Source organism: Calypte anna, chromosome 4A (genome assembly GCF_003957555.1).
Source record: "Calypte anna isolate BGI_N300 chromosome 4A, bCalAnn1_v1.p, whole genome shotgun sequence".
NCBI classification, from domain to species: Eukaryota; Metazoa; Chordata; class Aves; order Apodiformes; family Trochilidae; genus Calypte; species Calypte anna.
Window position 1 is genome coordinate 43,731,428 of NC_044248.1, and position 22,199 is coordinate 43,753,626.

Genomic DNA, 22,199 nt, shown 5'->3' on the forward strand with positions numbered 1-22,199 from the left:
GCAGGTACAGTGCCTTGCAGGTGGGACAGGATAATGGTCAGAACAAAAACTCTCCTGGCTTGGAGATCTCATCCAGGTCTAGCTGCATCCCCCCACTGATCAAAACATCTGCAGTAAAGAGGGAAAGATGAGCCCTTGCTGTAGGGGATGTGATTCTGTGGGGAGCAGGAGGTCCAATATGTAAACCAGACTTGCTGCACAGGGAGGTTTGCTGCAAGGATCAAGGATGCTCAAAAAAGCCCTTCCTACCCCAACTAAACCCTCTGACAACTCTCCATTACTGATTCTCCAGGTTGGCAGCGATGAGACTGTTGCAAGGAGTCCAACAGCAATGAAGAGATACATCAGGCCCTGGGACAGCTGGTGGGAGCCCTGGAGTGCAAGTAGTGTTTGCCTCCATCCCTGCTGCAAAGAAGAATGAAGGTATAAACAGGAGGAGCCTGCATGGCTAGGTAACTGGAGTTATCAGCAGGGTTTGTGTTTTTTTGATCATGGGTTTGATCTCTATATGAGACATCTGGCCTGCTGGTGGCAGAGGGGATGCACCTGTCTCTGAGGGGGAAAAGGATTTTGGGGCAGGAGTTAGCTGGACATTGCCAAGGCTTTAAGCTAAATATGAAGTGGGAAGGGGAGAAAACAGGCCCACACTCACAAAGAGGTGTTGGAATCATTTGCTCATCTGAAGTACATCTACCCCTGCACACATCCCTGCAGGGGTTTAAGGGTCCTTTGGATGTGGTGTTGGGGGATGTGGTTTAGGGGAGGACTTTGCAGAGTAGGGATGATGGTTGGACTCCATGATCCCAAGGGGCTTTTCCAGCCTGAAAGATTCTATGATTTTATTCTGTGATTCTATGAAATGTGACATCAGGGTATTATGACAACTCCCCCCGAAGAAGACAATGGATTTGGAATGCAAAATACTGGGTGAACACTTTCAAATAATGCAACTTGAAATAATAGCAATTTAATTTTATTTTCTTTCCTATGGAAGAATGTGTTCTGGAAACCTCTAAGGCTGTAGTTTGGTTCTGTTACAAGTTGTGGTGTAAACCACCACACTGATTTTAAACACGTAAGGGCCAGCTGCCTCTGCAAGCAAAAATGCTTGAATGTTGGGTTGATGGATATGGAAAAGAATAGGAGTAGATTATAGAGAGTCTTACAAAATGATAGAGCAGCACAGCAAATCAATGCACTTTGGGATTGCTGGCACAGATAAGTTATATCCTTCAACTACAGAGAATAACTGCTCTTTATGCAATCACACCTGGAATAAGGCATTAAATTGCAATACCTCATTACCCATCCTTACAAAACACAATCATTTGAGGGAATTCAGGTCCAAAGAGGAAAAATTATCAGAGTCTTGGAAAGACTGATACACAAGGAGAGATTAAGTAGCTTAAGTATATAGTTTATCTAATCAATATTTAAGTAAGAGAAGGGTAATGGTTTGGAAATATGTAAAAGAAGGATAATTGTTTTGGATTATGCATGATCCCAATTCAGCACAGTGCTTAGACACGTGCACATATCCATCAGCCCTGCAGAAAACTGATGCACAGGATTTTAAGGGATCTTAAGCCCATCCATAAATTTAAGTTTGCATTGAAGGACACTGATGAATTGAGGCCATAACCACAGGTAAGGGTATGAAATTAAGAACAGAAAGATGCAAGGTGAACAGCAAGAAAATCTTCCAAACAGAGATATGTTAAACAAGGGAGTAATCACTCAAGAGAACTGGTGGAAACCTCATCCCTGGACATCTTTCAAGTTTCACTGGACTAATTTCTGGGAAAACATCATTGGGGAATAATCTTGCTGTTGCCTCTGGAGATGACTGCACAACCTGATGAAACTTTTCTGTTAAGTTTTTCTGGGCTGGCTCCCAGCATTAAGCCTGAAACATGATTCTGATGATAGCCCAACAGGCTGGTGGCCTTCCAAAGCTCTTCCTTGCCTCCTGCCCTCACAAGTCATTGTTTTTTTCCCATCTTCATGATACGTGATGCTATGAGAGGAAAAAAAAACCCAAACAACACACTGGATTTTAAGCCTAGTGGTCCTATGTCTTTTTTTCCACTCAGTGACTAAACATTGATTTCATTCTCACCTGTGCATGAAAATAGAGCTTAAAGATACATAGCAAATATAATGTCAGCTTCTAGGGCTTTGTTTTGTTCCCAGAGCATGTGTCATGAGTATCATCAGAGAGGTAATTGTGTCTTGGAGAATCTAAGATCTTTGAGCATCCCAGCAGAGGCAATATTAAAGATTTGGGTGTTTTGGTGGATTCTTTGTGGGGTTTTTGGAGTTTTTTTTTGTTTTGGTTTAGTTTGTTTGTTTTTTTTCTCCATGTTGCCTCTGGAAGGAGGGCTGTTGCAGGAAAGCATGGAGCAGTAGATTCGTTTGGTGCTTTTCCCACTGGGAAGAGCAGTTTTGGTGAGCCAAATGCAAGGCCTGAAGCACAAAGGCTTTTTGGTTGTTTTAAAGCCTTCTTAAAGTAAATATTTGCAGAATATTGGTGTGTCATTCCCTTGGACATCTGGGGACATTCTGCAGCCTTGTGGGAAAGGGCAGGTGCTCTCTAACAGGGCTCTCCAGAGGTCTGTTGGGAATGGTTATGACTTCAGTTCCCACCCTGGTTTCACCACAGCTGACATCCTTCCTTTATTTTTCAGTGTCAGTGAGATGGGCCCAGTTTTCTTTTATTGGGAAACTAGTGTTTACACTTATTGGTCTTGCTTTTCCATAGCACTTCTTAACCTAAAAGAAAGATTTTCTGTGCCTGACTACTGGTGCCCCTAGGAACACGGGTGAGCATATTCCTGACTCAGTCTGAGTTAACAAACAAGATATTAGTTAATTCCTTTGACCCAACTGGGAAAGGTGATTCTGGAAGGTCTCTATCATTGGAGATACTCAAGAGCTTGTTAAAGAAACAGCTGGGCAGGATAACAAATGGAGCAGGGTGGACTCAACACCCCACTTGGTGTGGACAAGGTGGCCTCATTGAGGCCCCTTCAGTGCTCTTGGCTCCATTTTTTTTTTTTTTTTAATTAGTGTTCAAAGCCAGGAGTTCAGCAGTGTTTCCCCAGGTGGGTCTGGTCACTGAGATAAAACATGGCATTTTGTATGTGTCTGCACTTGGAAAACTCTTTGCATTTTTGTTTTGTCTGTTTTGTGCACAGAGTTTCATTTGTTTAGGTCCTTCTCTCCCAAATGAAAAGCAAATGGCCAGTGTGGTCTGGGAGCACAGTATTTATCACATGTCAATCTCCATTATTTCCAGAGGTCCCTTGCAAGCTTTTAATGTAAAGAATGCTAAAACAAAGGTAGTCTGCTTGTCCCCTGACTTGGATGTCCTGGGCCTTCTGGGGATGAGGAGATTCACATTTCCCCCCTCCTGGGAGCCCGAGGGCAGGGATGGAGTCCGTGTGTGTCCCTCCCCCAGGCTGCTGTGGGGCTGCCCTGAGCCCCATCCCGGTGCTGGCAGCAGGGATATAGGGTCTGTGAGGAGCAGGAGTGGCTGCTTGGGCGAGCAGGGAACTGGGCGGTGGGGAATGCGGCAGGGAATGGTTCTGTGCCAGAAAGGCAGGTTGTGGTTTGCTTTCTAGGAAGGCAGCAATCGGCAGAGCGGCCAATCGAGAGGTGAAAAGCACGCAGGTATCGGTTCTGTGCTGGAAAAGCAGGTTGCAATTGGCTGCTTCGCTTGGAACAAAAGCCCAAGCGGCCAACCGCGGTGTCGGGAATCCAGTCTGGAATGGTTTCGTGCCCGGTAGCCACCTGCCTGGGAGGGAAGCACCGTGCCGAGCGGGCAGTTGTGCGGCGGGGGAATTCTTTCGGGAGGAGGGGGCTGTGGGGCAGCCCGTGGCGGCGGCTGCCGAGGGCCCCCGGTGGGACGGATGGTTGCCCCGCAGTGTCGGGCCGGGGGGCGGCAGGAGCCCCCGGCGGGGCCGGGCGGTGCGGTGCCGGCTGGCTGCTAGGTGGAGCCCGCGTCCGCGCAACCCAGATCCGGGCTCTCGCCGCTCCCCCGCCCCTCGCCTCGCCGCCCGCCCGGCTCCGTGCGGCCGCCGCCGGGCAGGGCAGCAGCGCAGCACCGCCCGCTGCCGCCGCCTCCTCCTCCTCCTCCTCCACCCCTTCACCGGGCTCCGCTCACGGCCCTGCGGCGGGCGCGGGTGCTGCGGATCCCACCGCCCCGGAGCGCCTCCGCCCCTCCCCGTCTGCGTGCGTGTGTGTGCGCTGTGCCGAGCGGAACCGAGCCCAGCAGTGCCGGCGGGGCCGCCCGCCCGCGGCCATGGGGCCCCCCCGCGCCCGCTAGGCACTGCGCGGGGCGCGCCCGCGGAGCCGCCCTCCCGCGCCGGGGCTGGCGGACTCCCGGTCTCCGCAGCGGGAGGAGGAGGAAGAGGAGGAGGAGGAAGGACCCGGGGTGCTGGCGGCGGAGCCCGGGGAGCTGAGGACCACCGGCCTCCCTCTGCGCCGTCGTCTTTGTGTCCCCCGGCGGAGCGAGGGGCCGCGGGCAGGGGAGCGGATGCAAAGAGCGGCTGGTGCTGGAGGGGGAAGAGAAAAAGGGGGATGGTGGAAGATTTCTGTCCCGGATTTTTGGTGTGGCTTTTTTTTTTTTTTTTTTTTTTCCTGGTGGTCTCCTCGGCGGCGGCTGTTCTTCCCCAGAAGCAGCAGCAGCAGCATAGGCAATGACTGCCGCATAAGAATCGTCTGACCGGTGGTGCCTGCTCTGGAGACACCACCTGGGTCTGAAGTTGCCCGTCTGAAGGAGGTAAATCGGAGCGGGGCTTTGGTCCAGAGGGATCGGTGACGACGGGGGAGAAGAGGGAGCGATCGCCTCCCCCATCCCCGCACACCCTCCGTCCTCCGGGAGGGAGCCTGTGTAGCAGAACACGGCAGAAGAGGAGAGACTCTTTCTTAATCTTGGGGGTTTTTTTCTGGTTTTTCTTCTCCTTTTTCGTTTTTTAAATTTATTTTTTAAAAATCTCCTTCCTTGAGGGACGTTCCGTGCTTCTTACTCCCACCCCCTTTTCCTCCTTGCTGGGGCCTTTGGTACTGGTCTGCTTCTTACCCCCACCCGTGGTTTTAATGGCTGGATTGTGGCAGCAGCTCCCTGCTGCAGGTTGTTGAGGGACTGATGAGGACTTGCATCTCGGGAGCCGGAGGTGACTAAGGGTAAGAAACCTCCCCGCGGATGGATGCTCACCACCCCTTGCCTGCCCGTCAGTCTCGCCCTTGCCCGCTTGCGTTGGGCACACGCTTGGATTGATTTCGTAATAAGGGTACTTGGTCTTCGGGGGGCTGGATCCTCCAGGTAAGGGGGGGAAGCGTCTCTCGGGGTCTGCGTGCTGGCGGGGGTGGGGTGGTGGAGGGAGGACGGACAGACGGTAGGGACAAAGGGGTATTCTGTTAGTTGGGAAATGCCTTGTAGGCTCCAGCTGGGTTTGGCCGTGCATAACTAGGGTGGTGAAGGCAGTGAGTAGATGGAGGAGACCCGGTGGGTTTTGTTCTGGTTCTCCTGTATTTCTGCACCCCGTTGGACCCTTGGGTTTTCTGGTGTTACACTGAGGAGTTCCTGAGTTTAATGTGTACCCTCCATCCTCATGCCCAGCCCTTTGTGGATCTCTCTTTCTATTTTATTGCTGCAAGGGTGCCTCGAGGAGCAATTGTTGTTCTGAATAGCAGAAGGCAGGGCTTGAGGCACAGGTGGGGAGGTTTTTGAATTGGGAGGATGTGTTGAGGCTGGCATGTGTGTGGCTATGGGGTGGTAAGGTAGAGGTATGTGTCCAGCCCAGCTGCTGTGGGTTACAGGTAGGCAAAAGCTTCCCTTGCTTTGCAGCCATAGGGGGAACTGTATGGTCCAGGTAGATGCATTGCATAGATGTTGAGAGCTTCCCACCTCCTGCCTGTGAGATTGCTTTTGCTGGCTCCAGCAGTGTAGGGCTGGCATTCATCAGAGGGATTTTTGTTCATAAGGGCTGGTATGTATAGCTAGAAGAAGAAAATTGCTTTTTTTTTCTTTTTTTCCCTTAAATGCTTTTGTAAAATTTCTGGACTCTTGGTTTATTTCTTTGCTTAACTATTTAATTGCATTCCCCTTGCAATCATCTTTTGATTGTTTAACTTAGAAATATGGTTGTAAGGCTGGTGATGGCTCCTTGCCGTGAGCCAGGGAGCAGCCCTTTTCTCTTTCCCAGTCTACAGAGCTTACCTCCAGCTGGTGCCCTTTATTGGTAGTGAAGATGTAGGTGCCATGCCCCAAACTGTGCCCTGGATATCTGGAGTCATTGGTTTCAAGGGCTGGGTTTGATCACCAGTCTTGTGTCCAGAAACATATGTAGCATCCCCAATACTTTTAAGTGTTTTTTTCCCCTGCTGTTTACCATATAGACAGGTAGATGTTTAGTTTTGCATTAGGGATGGTGAGGTAGGAGAGGAGCCTCTCTTTCTCTTCTGTTCCTGATCTGTTTGATTCTTCTCTGCAGTGGTTAATACAGCAATAGCAATGAGTTGTTTTGTGCTTATAGCATTTACCCAAACCAAACCATATCTCTTGTATTTACCTTCTTGCTCAGATCACTTATTAGGAGGTAGCAGCATTTGCAGTCTTCCAGTCCTGATTCCCAGGCATCTAGCTGCTACAAGCAGGAGGAGGAAAAAAAAAGGGGGTGAAAATGCTATCCTTGTTTTGATGGAAGGCAGCTGGATAGGCTGCTAGTTGAAGTTTCTTTTTGTATGATAGCACTGACAATTCCAGAGGGTTGGATCAAGATTTTCAAAGCTGACTCGAAAAAAAAAAAAAAAAAAAATCTTCCCTGGAGGTAAAAATAAGTGAGTTCCAATTTCATTGTGGAATGCCATCTCCCAAAGAGCACAGCCAGTGCTGCCTGCTTGGTATTGAGAGGTGTGTGCTTTGTAGAGCTCATTTATCATAATTCCTAGGGGTCTGTGGTATGAACAGGCTTCATATGTGTATTTATTAGGAAAAAACCTAAATGTGGGCATTAGGAAAAAATCCTTCCTTGGAGGATTTTTTTTTTTTTTAATGGGGGTAAACCAGGGACTGTGGGTTAAAACAGGGTGCTGCCAAAGAGTCTGCAGATGTTGCTTAAGAATACCAGACTGGGGAAAGAGAAAATCTGCCCACCCATGCCTGTGCTGGGTCACAAAGTTCAGGTTCGGGCTCTCCTGTAACACCAGGGTTTGGTTTTTTTCCTAAAGGTAAAAAAAACCAAACACCTTTCAGAAGGCAGGAGTCAGGGCCCTTTGTTGTGGTTGAGGCTGTTCCTGTTTCAGCTCCTTAAGAGTATTTTTCCTGATTTATGCCTGGTTTACTATAAAGTGACTGTTGTCTTATTACCTGCCAGTAAAAAATAAAGTGGATACAGATCTCTGGTATGTCTGTTTGCAAAAGGACAGAAATTTTTATGAAATTAGTGTTGGCTTCTGAGCATGATTTTTATTATTCAATAAAATGTGAATTTTCCCTTTTCTTCTGGGGGCTGTTAGGAGAGGATATGTTTAATTTCCTATTTAATTCCAGAGCAAGGTAAATGGCAGTGCAGATTGATGACAGTGAAAACACCGAGTCCTGCTCTGTGGGGCAATGAGATTTTAATGGTATTTATTGTTTTAAGCTAGCAAGTCCTTACTTAGAATGTTTTGTTTGACACAAGTAGGAGCTGGGTTTTTGGTTTCTTGGTGCCCCTCTGGAGGTGGTGGAGCAGCTTGTGTTTCAGCCAAGGAAATTGAACCCCAAGGGCTGCCAGGTTGATCCCCTTCGTTTGTTTTCTGCATTGCTTGGCTGTGGGTCCCACAGGTTGGGATGCCATGGGGACGCAGGGGGTGATGTGGTGGAGGTGTTTGGCTTGCCTATCCTGCTGTTAATTGCAGGAAAGACTTTTTTTTTTTTTTCCTCTCACAGTAGAAACAAATTGCCCTGCATGCTGGTGGAAAAAAAAAACATAAATCTGGTCCCCTTTCCTGAGTGTCAGGGCAATGCAAGCAGGTTTGTAGGTAAAGATGCAGGCACATGCTTTGAGCTGGCTGGTGATGAGCTAGGTGTTTGCATGCTGCCCAGCATCTCAGGGCTGTTATAAAAACAAATGATTAAAGATTTAGAGGCAGGTGAAGTGCCAGGTCTGGAGAGGTGTACGCATGATCCTCAGCTTTGGTCAATATGTCAGCTGGAGGGCTTTGATGCTGCCATCAGGGCTTCACATCCAGAGTGTGAATGCATGCATCATCACCATGAGTAAGTGAGATGTGCACAGCAGAGTGAAGTCATTGTAAATGGAGTGGTCCTGGGAATGGGTGATTTGTAATTACAGATTTTAATACTAACAGTGTTTGGACTGGTATAGATCGACTAGGAAGCTATTTCATGCACAAAACAGTGTACAGGGTGGGATGAAAATTGATCAAAGAAATGGAATTCAGGTAGCAAGAACTGATCAGGGAAAAAATAAAACATGGAGGATGGGCATAAGGCTTTTTATGATTTAAATGTTTTATTCCTTTCCTTTTCCCCTTTTAATTACATTGCTTGGTGGCTGTAGAGACACTCCAGTGCTGTGATTGGAGTGATTTTGGTAAAACTTCTTATGCTTTAGAGCATTCTTGCACCTCACGAGGTTTAGAAGAACCACTCAGATATTGCTGTTTTGGAGTGGTGATGGTCTGAGAGCTAGGCATCACAATATTGATGGATTGCTTGGGGAAATAATGAGAGGCCAAGACAGTCCTGCAAAACCAAGTGTTTTCCTGCCACTTTTGAGGATGGGCTGCTTGCTTGTTGGGGTGGGGCACACTCGTGACCACTGGTGTTTTGAAGAAGTGTTTACCATAGTCCATGTGGACTCCCTGTTATACCTTGCTGGTCCTTTTCTCCTTCAGTACATGCTCTCCTGCAGGGATGTGAATACTGGAAATTCACCATGATGCTGTACTTGGAGTGTACAGATGCTTCAGTCTCTGCTATGGGCAATGCTCTCCTCTGTTGACAGGATGGAGGGCCAGAAAATGTGTCACTTGTGACAGGTCACTCTGCCCTGGGGTATTTGTAGGAATGTTAACTGTCCCAGGCAGGGCAGTCTGGTGTGCTGGCTTCTGTGCCATCTTCTGGAGTCATGCCTACCTTGTCAGATCCTCACCACCATTCCATATCAGGCTCTTCAGTCCCTGTTTGGGATGTGTGTGAATGTCCTCATTTTGGTAGGTGCTGAGATGCTCCAGCAGTCCCTGACACCATCCTGGTGCCTGCAGGCAGTGGAAGCTCTCTGGAGGCTGCTGGAGTAGAAGGAGGGAGGAGCTTGCTTTTAAATATCTGCTTTTGACACCTGGCTACTTTAATGGCAAGGAAACCACCTCTTACTCTGATCTGTGATGTGATTCTAGGACGTTATCCCATTGCCTGTGTTTAGCCTCCAAGCCTGTGGTGTGGTTCTTGCTTTATGTTCCACACTAGGTAACCTCTGCAACACTCGGTCTGAAACCCACGTGTCTACTGGGTGCAGGTCAAGTGTTCATTTTTAAGATGACTTCTCTGAGGACACCTTGACACCATAACATTACCTTCAGCAGTCTTCTCAGAGAGCCCTCTGATTCTATCTGTAAGGCAGGTGCATTTATCAGTCATTGCACCAGGCATCTGTAGCTGTAGAAAGGCAGTCTTTTCAGGCAAGAAAAACTTTCCTTTAATTGTGTCCTGGTCTACTGTTTTACTTACTAAGAAGTGCTTACCATAGCATTTTTTCCTAGCCTGTCTGAAACCTGTTTTCCTTTGGCAGAGAAATGAGGACTAAACCATTTTTAAATGGCCTTTTTCTTTGTATCCTTCCCTTCTTTTTTTCCTCTCTTTTTAAGGTTTTCATCTCTGCTTCTTCAGGCCCACTGCTATCCAGGGGGGTATTGCTGCACCTGCAGTGGGGTTCCCACTGTGGTTGTTGGAGTAGCTTCCCTGCCAGGGGAAGATGCTGAAGAAAGTCAACTGTGGTATCTTTACAAAAGCATTCTCCCACTTTATAGCATCATGTTTCCAATTGTGTTGCAATGTCTTTGCTAGAGGTGGCATTTCAGGCTGAACAAAAGTGTGTATGCAGGTGAAGACTTGAAATCTCTGCATACTTCTGAAATCTGCTTATGAAAACAGTGGAAAAATGAAGATCAAGACACTTCCATTTCAGAGCTGACAGCTTTCGGTTGCAAGGGTCATGGAACAGATGCCATTCTGAGGGAGGCAAGCAAGCATTAGGAAACTCTCCTAACTGGGCAATATGAAGTTGGATATTTCATTTAAATGCCTAATAGCAATCAACTTTTACAGATGATGTATGGCCTCACACTACCAGGGTGGTTTTTGTTTTGTTTTATTTTGTTTTTTAAGCACCTTAGTCAACATGAGCAATTAAATAGGAATTACTGCAGTGGTTACAAACCTAATGCTTCACCAGTCTGTAGCACAACTCTGGCTCAGTGCAGGGGATGCCTGACAAGGGAACAGATTTGAAATATTATGCACAATGTTTTGAGTACAATGGGTCACAGCTTTGATGCTACTAATTGCACTGGCTTGATTGCAGTTGCTTTGATTTACAGCAGATAAGGTCATGGATTTTAAACTTCACCTGTGGAGCTAAGCACTTCTAAAACTTCAGTGAAACACCATAAGTACAAAGGAGCAACAGGAATGTTTTCTGCCAGTTAATGCAAAGTTAAAGCAAAGTGAAGTAGAACTATCTGTGCTTTTGTAGAGGTGGTGCTTAAAATGTGGTAGTGAGTTGCCCTTCTGTTTAATCCTGTGCAAAGGTACCTGTTCTGAAAAGGGGTCTGGTCTAACCCTGGCACCTTTGGGTAAGACTTTAAGCAGTTTTGTACTAAGTAGTTTGTAGCAGTCACTGTGCATTTTTGCACTAAGTCCCTTTCCCACTCCATCTTGTTACAGAGGAGAGGATGGTGAGTGAATGGACAGGATTTAAAATGAGAGGGATAGAAACATTCTGACTAATGCAGTCTTAGTGCATCCTTTTGTTTTATGCAGACACATTTCTTTTTGAGGAACAGCCATGTGTTTTGGTTTATTTTGGTCAAACATAGGGGATTGAAAAAGTTATCTTAAGAATTGCACCTATACCCAAAACATGTGTATCCAATGCTATATGTCTGTGTGTGCATGTACATAGGTTTGTTTGTGATATGATGGTGCTGAGGCATTGAGTTTTTTTAATCCTGTTGCCTGAAAAACTTTTCTCCCTCTTGATTTTCTGATTATTTTTGGGTGCTTGAGAGGTAAATGCAGTGATGGACAAGAACAAAAAACTTGTGCACAGGCCTGCATCTTTAAAATTTAAGCTGCTCAGTTAGGAGTCCAACACTGAAATGAAACCACTCCGTTTCCAGATATGCTGAGCACTCACGTGGTTTATCAGAGTTAGTGCTGGTTCTTGGTTTTTTGTTGTATCTTCCTGTTCCCATTCTGAAGCTGCTGGTGCCAAGGCTGCCTTAAGGAGAGAGTTTTTCACTGCCCTCAGAGCACACAAGAGAAGCCTCACTGTGCTGTTAGCAGCTTTCTTCAGGATGTCAGCCTTTTCCTTCAAAGACATCATGGGTGTTGGAGGTGTGTGCTAGCTAACTTTGGTCTGATCTAGGTGAGATGAGGAATTTAGCTTGGAAGAGCCTAGCACTGGCAGCTGCACATCTGTTGACTGCTGGTTTGTTTTGTGTTTTTAATGTAGCCAGAGTGTTGTGTTTGAAGACACTGGAAGAAGAGGGAGGTGTTAATCAGAAGTGACCCCTGGGTTCTGTTTGGTTGGGGGTCCTGCTGCTGCCAAGCCCTGCAGAGGCACTGTGTTGCCTCACTGGTCAGCACCTTCTCACAAGCCAGGCCTGGGATTAAGCCCCTGAGAATAAGGGAGGGACCTGCGCCCAGGTTTTGATGTTCTGCATGGGTGGGTACCCTGAATACGTAAATGCATTCCAGTGACAGCTGACCCTGCAAGGAGATTTTCAATAGCTCTCTCTTTTTTTTTCTTCATTTTTCTCCTTTTCCTCCTTTTTTCATTTTTTTTTCTTTTTTTCTTTCCCCGAAGACCACCAGGAAAAGGGTTAAAAATAAAAAAAGCAGCACCATTGTAGCCGTTTCTTTGAATCAGTTTTACTGTTGGAAAACGTTGAGGAGCATTTCAGGGATCGTGTTAACTCCTTTTCTTTCATGCTGCCTCCTTATGTGTTTTACTGACTGACACATGGCCATTTTGAAATGGTGCAAATTCCCATCACTCACTTCAAAGGGGACAGGTTTGTGGTGGTTTTTGGCTTTTTTGCTTTTTTTCCAACAAGATGCAAGCTGCAGATTTTGTATCCAGAAATAGCCATGATGTAATGCAAACCTTTATTTGCCACTTCTGGCTATGTATTCTCTTGCAGCATTTAATTTGTGTTTTTGCTGTCTGCCCCCACCTCTCCTTTCTTTCTGCAGTAAAAAAAAAAAAAAAAAAAAAAGGGCTTTTGGATTCTGTCCTGAATGACTTTTTATGTTAAGGCTGTCTGAAGGTACACAGCACTGGTCTGTGAGCCTGTACTAGATGGCTTATCCAGAGAAAAGCCATTCTTGTTGCCAGTACACCACAGGTTGCTATATTGGAAATTGTGCCTCAGCTCACCCTTGTTGGAACTGTGTGATATGAAATGTTATTACTTTGGATTTAGGATGTTGAAATCAAGGCTTGTAACAATTGGGAAATATGCATATGTCCTGCTTTCTTCTGAGGGAAATGGTGATATGACTACTGCACTCGCAACTCCCACAGCACAGACTCTTCAAGAAAATGTCATTTTGGATTATCTTTAATGGGTGCAGGTGTGTGGCTCTGTGTCTTCCCTTCCCCCCCTCCTTTTTTTTATTTTATTTTGAGAAGGACAATAATATTACAGTCACTGCTTGACTTGGTGCAGCTCCAGCATTATGCGTGTCTCCTTGTGTAAAATTCATCCTGATAGGTATCTGAAACACAGCGATTATGCTGCAGAGCCATGATCACTTCTGACCTTTTGATGAGCGACCCGAAATTACAATAGTAATGCAATTTATAAATCTCTTTAAGTGGGTCACCAGTGAGTCTTTCTGAAGCCTGTGCAGTGCATTTCCATCGCAGGAGCAGGGAGGACCTCTGGAACATACTCAGGTTTCCAAAGGAAGGTTGCAATGTGACATGGGGATTACCCCTGTGCACATCTCCTTGTTTTAATGAGGAATACAGGTGTGTGTTTGCAGCGGGGCTGAGGTGTTGGGTGAAAATCAAGCACCTGCAGAAAGGTACTGGTCAGGAGACTCAAGCAGTTGCTTATTCTACCCCGAAAAGAAGTTGTAATTTTCCCATTTGAGGGGAGAATTTGCAGCCCTGCACTGTCTGTGGGGGTGTTGGTGGCGTGGAGAACAGGATATGGTGGGGAATGTGTTCAGGAGGTGCCTCACTCTTTGTCTCCTCCAGCTTTGGGAGCAGCAGATGGAGGGTTGTCTTCTTCAATGCCTTTCCGCTCGATTGCTCCCTCATCCCTTGTGCACAAAGGGCAGCCTAGCATAACCCGTGGGCCAGGCTGGGATGGGGAGGATGCCAGCTCTTGTTTGACCCTTTTCAAGCTGTGGGCTTGAGCACAGCAGGGGTGCAGGGTTCCTCCAAGTTAATGTAATTTGGGGTTAAAGCCTACTCCAGCAGTAGTCTTCGTGGTAAAGCTGGCAACTGAAATAAAAATTAACAGCCGAAGTAATAGGAAGATTAGTGAAGAATATCATGGAAATCTGGTCTGTAGTAACAGATGTTTTGCAGTAGTAGTAACATAATACTGTTTCTTTGATCTCGTTTCACCTCTTCTAACTACAAAAAAATATATGGCAAAGTGTATGCTGACCTGGGGGTGCCAAGTTCACTCCTAATTTCAAGCTCAGGTCTCTGCTGGGCTGTAGTCAAGCACAGAACTGTTGCAGCTGGATAAGCAGATAATCACATATGGTTTTTTCCCTGTAAATATTTTTTCTTTTCTACTGTAGACATTTGTGTGGGTGGTTTCTCCATGACCACAAAGGTTTGTTTCTTGTCTTCCATTTAGGTTCTCTATTGAATTAGCAGAGTAAGGCAGTTCTGTCTGTCACACTTGGGTGGGATACTGCAATGATTTAATTTAAAATGAAAGAGAGATGTCTTCATTTTAGGGAAAACCGTGGCTGAGTGGTGAGAGTAAGCAGGTCTAGCTTTTACCAGAAAACCTAATTAGAAGAAATCCCATGTACGGTTGACCTTGACTATTGAGACAACCCTCAAAGAAGAAAGAGCAGTAAAAATTAGTATGCTGCCAGCACTGCACTTTTATTATTTGACGTTATTAAGCAAACTCAGTGTGTATTTCTTTTTTGAAGCATTTGATTAAATGTGTGATCTTATCTTGGTGAAATGGCCCGCTGGGCTGCAGACAGTGGTGATCAGAAATGAAATTTGTTTAGGGCTTCTGAACAGACATTTATTCAATGAGATGTTTCTTGAATAATAGATGTGACAGTGAGATAGCTGCACAATGTGCTTTGGGATTTGGGCTTTGGGTTTTTCTTGTTGGAGGGAGTTGCATGTGGTTGGGGGAGAAGGTAATGTGAGTGCACAGGAGTGAGAATGGGGTGTATGTGTAGGAAAACTATCATGTGTTGCAGAATCAGGCTCTGATTCTACCCAGAGTTATTTTTGGGTCAAGCTTTGCATGCTTTGGGACTTCCCTGTTGGCATATTGTTTGGCATATCCAGTGATGCACCTACATATCTATCTGTATCAGTAATCTTGTTCTTTAGCTAAAGCTTTTAAAATGCTTAAATAATGTGGAAATAATTAAAAAAAAAAAGAAAAAAAAAGAATAAACCAAACAAATCTAGAAGCAACAAAGCAACAGAGATGCATATAAGTTGACTCTTGGGGTCAGTGCTGATACCCTCAAGGAGTTCTTTGGTTCATAACAGTCCCATCAAATCAGTGAGACTAAGAGAGGGAACTAAGGGAGCAAGCATGGCTCTCTTGAGTGTCCTGGATGGTGTCCTCAGGGATGGTTTGGTGGTGGAGCAGCCTGCCATGAAGTCATCTCTCTAGGATGGAAATGGGCAGCAGCAAAGGGTAAGGACAAGGAGAGAGCTGTGTTTAGAACTGCTTTGGTGGTTGTGCAAGGGTGACAGGCATTCATGGACCTGGCATGAGCTCAGTGGGGTGTTCAGACAGGCCATGGCTCATTTGGGTATCTGTGTGGGAGCTAGGCTATCATCCAGCCTCAAAAAACCCCCAAGCATTTAAAAATGATCCTTTCTGCAGATGAGACTTGCAAATGAAAGCCCAGCCTTCTAGGAAAAGTAATGGCCCCATTATGATCTGCTTAAACTGGAAGTCAGTCAGGAAAATGAAGATGGAAAATTCACTGAAGTTTACTTGACATCTACTCTTCTACTGAAGCTACTTGGTCTAAGTAGCTCCATATGTAGTGGTTTCTGAGCTGAGCCTGGTAATATCTTTCTGAACTGAGGATGGTAACTTGGTATAATATCTTTTTTTTCATGTAAATACTGCAGACCTATATCATTTCCCATATTTTCAAACTCCTGAGAAGAGCAATCCATCACAGATGAATTTTGGGGGTGACTGTTTAAAAATGGAGGTAGCATTTTTGCTTGCATTCTGTTTCTCCTAAAGGCAAACCAGTATTTTTAAGTTAAAAAAAATAAAAATGGCTTGCCACAGATGCTGGCTGGACTGGTGCATGCTGTGCAAAGGTGCATGGAACAGTGCTGCTCCTGTACCAAGAGGTATTTTATCATTCCATTTCTCCACCTGGAATTCTGAGGGCTTTGTGCAGATGTATGTGCTTTGGGGCTGCAGTTTCTGCTGAGGGTCCCACATGTGCCAGTGGTTTTGGTGGCACAAACTAATCCTGTGCAAATTCCACAAGGAAGTGAAGGTTTCTCCTTACAAACATCATCAAACTAGGACTGACTGGAGGAAACCCATCTGGCCAAGCATTACACAAAGCCTATGAGAAGGGAGAAGTGTCCATGCTGGAGACAGAACAAGGTGTCTTGCTGCTGTGCATCCTAATTATGCCACTTGATAATATTGCTTACTTTCCATTCGTGTTTATTTTTGCCTAATTTTGCCTAGCACACCTAATTTTTGTCATGCTAGGGAATAACTGCATCTCAACCATGCAGTTAAACTTGTGTGTGTGCAGCAATGAGGTTCAAATGTGGCTGTGTAACTATGTTCAATTTCCAGCCCCTTTCCTAACGTGCTGCTGACTGAGGGGAGAAGTGAGCATCTCTCTGTGCCCTGACCAGTGTCTGCTCCTCCAGCAAAGCAGGGGCTGATGCCTGCTACCCCAGCCTCTGCCCAGCTGGGAGACAACTCTCTTTCTCCCAGTTTCTCCATTTCCAGACTCGTTACGTCAGGCATCCTGTGCATGTGGAGATGATCTATGTGTGTCTCCTGATGCCACTGTGACATGGAGCAATTATTTACATGAAGCAGTAGGACATCTGTCATCAAAAGGGTGAGGTAAACTAAGAGCAGGAGCACTGCTTTGTTCAATGCAGGTCTGTGCTCTCGGTACTGAGATTCCAGCAGCTGGCAAGACACTTCATCAGGGAAGACATGCTGAGAGCCACCAATTAATCATGTCGTGGTATCTTGACATGGCCTTGCAATGTTTGTGCTGTGGTGCTCAGCTCTAGGTGCTGTTACATGATGGCAAAAGAGACTGGCGTGTGCCACTGGAGGAGGATGAGCAGGTAGCCTTGTAGTTGCCTCTCTTTTCTGTCTGCAAAGAGCTTGTGAAGGGAGGGAAAGTTTTTCCTTCCTTTTATTTTGCCCATCTTATTTACATTTTAGGATATCAGGCCAAGGAAAATTGTGTTTCATGTCCTTTCATACTGGTATGATTTTCTTGTCCTTATCTCTACACTGCGCTTGTCAGAGAAGGATGCAGTGAAGAGTCAGTTTTTGCTTTTAAACTGAGAAGGATCTGTTTTTTCCATATTAATTTGGCTTTGAGCAATGCTAGGAAATCTTCAACGTGGTCTGGAAGTGGCCCTTAGTTTGCGTGCTTGGATGAAGGCCAGCAGGGGTTTTCTTGTGTTGGCTCACTTTGTTTTCCTCAAAAACTGTGTTTTGGTTCAGGCCAGTTGCTGCTCATGCAGACTTTGGATATAGTGTTGCTGGCTAATTAAAAATAGCTGCTAATTGAGAGCTGTGTTGTGGACTTGAATTTTCCTGCATGTTAGCATGAATAAGAGTTTTCCTGTAAAAGCAAAGAGTGAATCTGCTTGAAGAGGCTTGCAAAGATCTGCTTTGCTCAGCTGGGAGACACATTTGAAAGGTAATTTAGTGGTAAGTTGTACTATTGCTAAAATATGTGGGAAAGAGAAGCTTCTTTAAGAAGTGCAACTTCTGGTCACTTTGTTTCACCTACAAGTAATAACTTGCAGGTTATTATTTATGTATGATAAGAGGGCTATTGCCTGCAGGTATTGAGTTCAGTTGTACCAGTGTGGCACTGGTTAACCCCCTTGTGCCACAGGATCCATCTGCTGAACTTTCTTCTCTCCCTGTGCTGACCTTTATCACCTCATGTCTTGTCTCTCTAGACAGCTCTGTGTGTGGCAGTGATGGAAAACCATGTTTGCACACTCCCGTGGCAAGTGGCATTTGTGCACAGTGACTTCACTACAGTCCTGGTGTTCCCATACCTGTGAATTTCAGAGATGCCAGAGAAGTTGTTGCTGTTCCAGAAATAACACCTGTTTCATGTTGCATATCAAAGACACAAAGCTTTTATTTATTAGCTTACCCACAAGAAGTGTATCATGCTTGAACCCTGCTCGTGTGTATTTTCTCTCCTGCTGTCTGCCTGGTCATTCTGGGCCAGAGTGTGCAGAGCTGCAGCTGCAGAGCATCCATTGGGCAGGTTTGGTGGCTGCTGGCAGGAAGCCTGGCATGGCTGACAGGCTCGTTAGCAGACTTTTGTTGCAGAGCTGAGCTGGGTGCACAGGACACAGGCATAATTCTGGCTTGTTTATTTAGCTGATTGTTATTTTTATAATTTTATTTATTTTGTACTGCAACCCGCTTTTGCCCTGGGATTAGCCTGTGTGGTTTTCCTGGTGTTTTGGGGGTAGGTTTTGGGATTGTGGCAGGGTTTTTTTGTTTGTTTTTTAAAGGCAAAAGGATGAGGCAGGTTTCCTTTATCTGGCTGAACAGACCTGTAAGCTAATAATTTAAACTGGCATTCTAGCTAATGGAAAGAGGCAGACACTTCTGAGGCATGATTCCATTCCTTCTCATCTAGACATTAAAATAGGCCAGGGAAGTTGCACCCTGAAAAGCTTATTTCTGTTTACTGCCTCCAAAGGAAGGTGACAAGCTCAGCTAGAAACATTTCCCTTGCAGATACCTTAAGGTGGAGCAGGGGAACCCCACACCAGCAGTGACTCCTTGGCTCACAGTGTGTTTCCAGGTTAGGTATGATCTGTATGAACTGCTGGTGCCTGGTGCAGCAAAGCTGATCCAGTGGAAAGCACATGGGCAGGAACTGAAATGGCCCCTGGTCTTCATGGAGCTTGTCAAGGAGCTGTTGCTTACTCCAAGGAGGAGTGGCAAGAGCAGAATTTGGTGTGAGGCATGTATTTTAAACCTCAGAAAAATAAATGCAAGCATGGTGGGATATGGGTGATCCCTCCTATTAGTTTTTGTGCAGTCCTCTTTGTTCACAGTGGGACTCCCATTGCATGCTTTTGTCCCTTCTGTTTTATTCCTTATTTTTCCCTAAACTCCTGATCCCTGGCAAATTGATGGTTTCTCTAAAGAAGCTAGATCCCAAGAACACAGTGTGCCTAAGTCTTGCTAGTCATGTAAGAAAAAAAATAAAGTAAAATAAAAATGTCTACTTTCTTGGGTCTCCAAGAGCTCCAGGATGGACAAATGTTCCATTGCAACTTTTAGCTGCTTCTCCTCCACCTCCAAATCAAGGTCTTTCGTTTTGCCAGTTCTTTCTGTGGTGTGGTTTGCTTTTGTTTTGTTTTTTTTTTTCCTGGGATTGTTTTCCTGGCTGGTTTACAGCTGATTTTTGTATAGCTGTGTGGTAGTAGCACAAGCTTTGGGACAGTGTGGGGAGTGCAAAGCTGCCCAAAATGTGTATGAGGTTTTCTGAAGCTGGCACTCCCAGCTTTCCTGTTTGCAGCTGTAGTGCTCTGAAGGTCAGTGCCCAGTGTGCAGGACAGGGCTCTTGCTCTAAGGAACACTGAACATAGCAAATGCATAGTGCAGATATATATATTACACGTGTGTGTGTGTGTGTAGGAATGTGTGTACATATCTATTCCTGAATCTGTACATACAGATGTATGTTTGTGTGTATATACATACATGATAAGTTACCAACAGGATGTGTTCTGCTCTCCTTCTTCACACTGCTTCTAAATGTAGTCCAATAAAAGAGGACAGAATTGAACCTCAAACTCATTTTCCAACTTGCACAGGACTTTGGAAAAAGGCAGAGGAGCAATTGGTGTCCTGCACCTTACCAGCAGATGTAGATATGCACAGCACATGTCTGAAGCCACCAATGCTGCAGTTAGATGGCACTAAATTCACTCACACTGCTCCTAATAATATGGTGCTGGTTTCTTCTCTGCACTGTTGCTTTTAGTTTTATTAAGGAGATGACTGAATCCTTGAACAGCCCTTCGTTTGGGATTGGATGGAGGCGTGGGGATTTTTAGGGCTGTACTGTAGTAGAAACACATTGGTGGCTCTGTTGTGATGTTGGGTTTTTTTGTTAAGAGCTGGTCTAATTTCTGTGATGTCATGTTTTGGGTGACTTTTTGCCCTTACTTAGGACTTGGAGAAAATGTCTTTGTTCTTCAATGGCATATGTTACTTTCTCAAAATAAAAGGTGAGCTCTTGGAAGTATTTAAATACAGAATGTCAGCTAGTGATGAAGGAGCATTTTAAAACAACTTCTGAACAAGCTTTACATGAAGAGTGGAAACAAAGCAGATACCACTGAGTGTTTACTTCATTGTGCCTTATGAATTCAATTTGTGCTTTACAGTCATAATTGTCAAATCAGATTAAAAAATTGAAGGGAAGCCACATGGGGTTAAATCTGATAAAGGATGCTCATGAGTCATTGCCTAAAAATAAATAATAAATAACTAATATTTCTTGGAAATTTTAGTCTCCTTTTCTGGAGACGACCGGTTCTGATTCATGGGATTAAGAATGTTATTTCAGTGTTAACTTGGAACCCTTAGACTTGGTAATTCTGCTTCAAGACATTGATTATGAAGTTTGTTTATGACTGCCAGAGGTTTATGGAACTGTGTGAGTGCTTCATTACAATGATCTCTCACAGATTTAGAGCATTTTTAACGATTTGTTTGTGTCTGGTCACAGAGTATTCCTGTTGATTTGCTTCAGTTGCTGGGGATCTATCAGTGCATCAGATGCTTAATTTCAGGTCATCATTATCCCCTAACTATACTGACCCAGCACAGCAAAGGAGTATGGAGGCACTGCATTATCACCAGGCCTTTCTGTTTGGTTGGTGTAGAAAGTATGTCAAAGTACAAGTGAGGCACACGTAGGTGAGAGGGCAGTCATAGCAAAAAAGCAGCTGGTTTATAAAGCAATGACAAACTAGAGGATTTATTTATTTACTTCAATAAATACCTTACCAAGACATCTGATTTCTATAGATTAAGGCAGTATCTTGATAGCTTTTTCTACTGGTGGCTCTTCTCTTAGAAGTTGAAATTCTAAGTATGTGCAGTGTCTAAGATTTGAACTGCTGGAATACCTTGAATATTTTTAATGCTTGGCCTTTATAGCTTATGTTTTACTTGTGATAGTATTTTACAGTGTGCAGGAATGGCATATGTGCTTGCTCTTTACTTGCAGAGATGCTTTTTATTCATATTTTCAATCCGTAGTTGAAAAACAAAATCTAAAAAGGGGGATAATTAACAGTTATTAACCTTCATTTGCCATTAGTTGTATTGAAAGCTGACATCACAAATGCTGTAAGCATTTAGAAATGTTTTAATGAGGTCATTAGATCCTATGTGATTTAGTGATTGCCCAGAGAGAAATGATAGCAAGAAGAGATGTGAATGTGCAGAGTCTTTATTCAAGAAAGCATTTAGGCAGATGTGCTAATGGGGCTTAAATTCTCCCTTGCAGTTGAGAGCAGACTTTGCTGGGTTTAATTCTGAAATAAACTTGCACCTCAAATGCTGAGAGCTCAGCGTGCTGGCACCAGTTGCTGGTGGGGTTGGTGAGTTCTGACTCCATGGGCACCATTTCTGTGTTAGATGGAAGCAGTGCTGTGACATTAGGAACAGCTGCATTGACACTTCTCCTTTGCTGTAATGTTTGGGGGTTTTTTCATAGAGAATTGTGGAGGCTGGGGGGAGGGAGAAAAGGAAAAAAAAAGGAGTAGGCAATAAGTTAGTAAGTTCTATTTCAGACTGGAAAATGATGCCTTGTGTCTCATTGCCTGCCTGAGTTCACTGGGTGCTTTCACTGAGGCAGCATTAGTATGGTGTTTGTCAGTATAACAGAGTAATTCTCTCTGCTGGGGGGTGGGAGGGTAGAAATTAGGGGCTATTGACTGCTTGGATTTCCATGTCCTGTTCTTGTCCTGTCCTTATCACAGGAAATACTTGGTTAGATTTCAGAAGCCAAAAAAGCTTGGCACTGAGTTGTTTGGGATGGTTTTTTTTGGCCTTCTTTACTAAAAAGCTCCAGCATACTAATTTTTAGGAGATGTTTAGAAGTCATGATATTCCATATACTCTGCAATTGGGTTGTAACAGTTCTGGTTTTTTTCAGAGAACGATCAATGAGATTAATATTTTATCAGATATTCCTTTTCCACCTTTAAAAGTGTTTTTGCAGGAAAGAAACCTTATTTAATAGTTTGTACAGGTTGGTGTGCCCCGTGTCAGGCTGTCAGTTTCCAACCTCTTGCTCAATATGATTACCAGAGGAGGAGAGGTCTCAAATGATTTGCTTCAAAACCTGTGAAAGCTGCTGACCTCTTTGCTAACAAATCATATGCATTCTTTACAGGCCAAAGTAATAACAAACCTGAATTGTCACCATTTCTTTC

At 44.9% G+C, this 22,199-nt stretch overlaps 1 protein-coding gene across 4 annotated transcripts in view; it reads left to right on the forward strand.

Annotated features, from left to right (window-relative positions):
• The first annotated feature begins 4,299 nt into the window (after nt 1-4,299).
• The window catches only part of ADGRL3 (adhesion G protein-coupled receptor L3), a 401,888-nt gene continuing 383,988 nt past the window's right edge, over nt 4,300-22,199 (forward strand). For 3 of the 4 annotated variants that reach the window (XM_030449717.1, XM_030449722.1, XM_030449719.1), the window contains exon 1: nt 4,624-5,326. The gene's annotated coding sequence lies outside the window, so the exon portion shown is untranslated. Of the gene's footprint in view, nt 5,327-22,199 lie in introns of all 4 variants that reach the window. The other variant, XM_030449718.1, reaches the window with a different exon arrangement.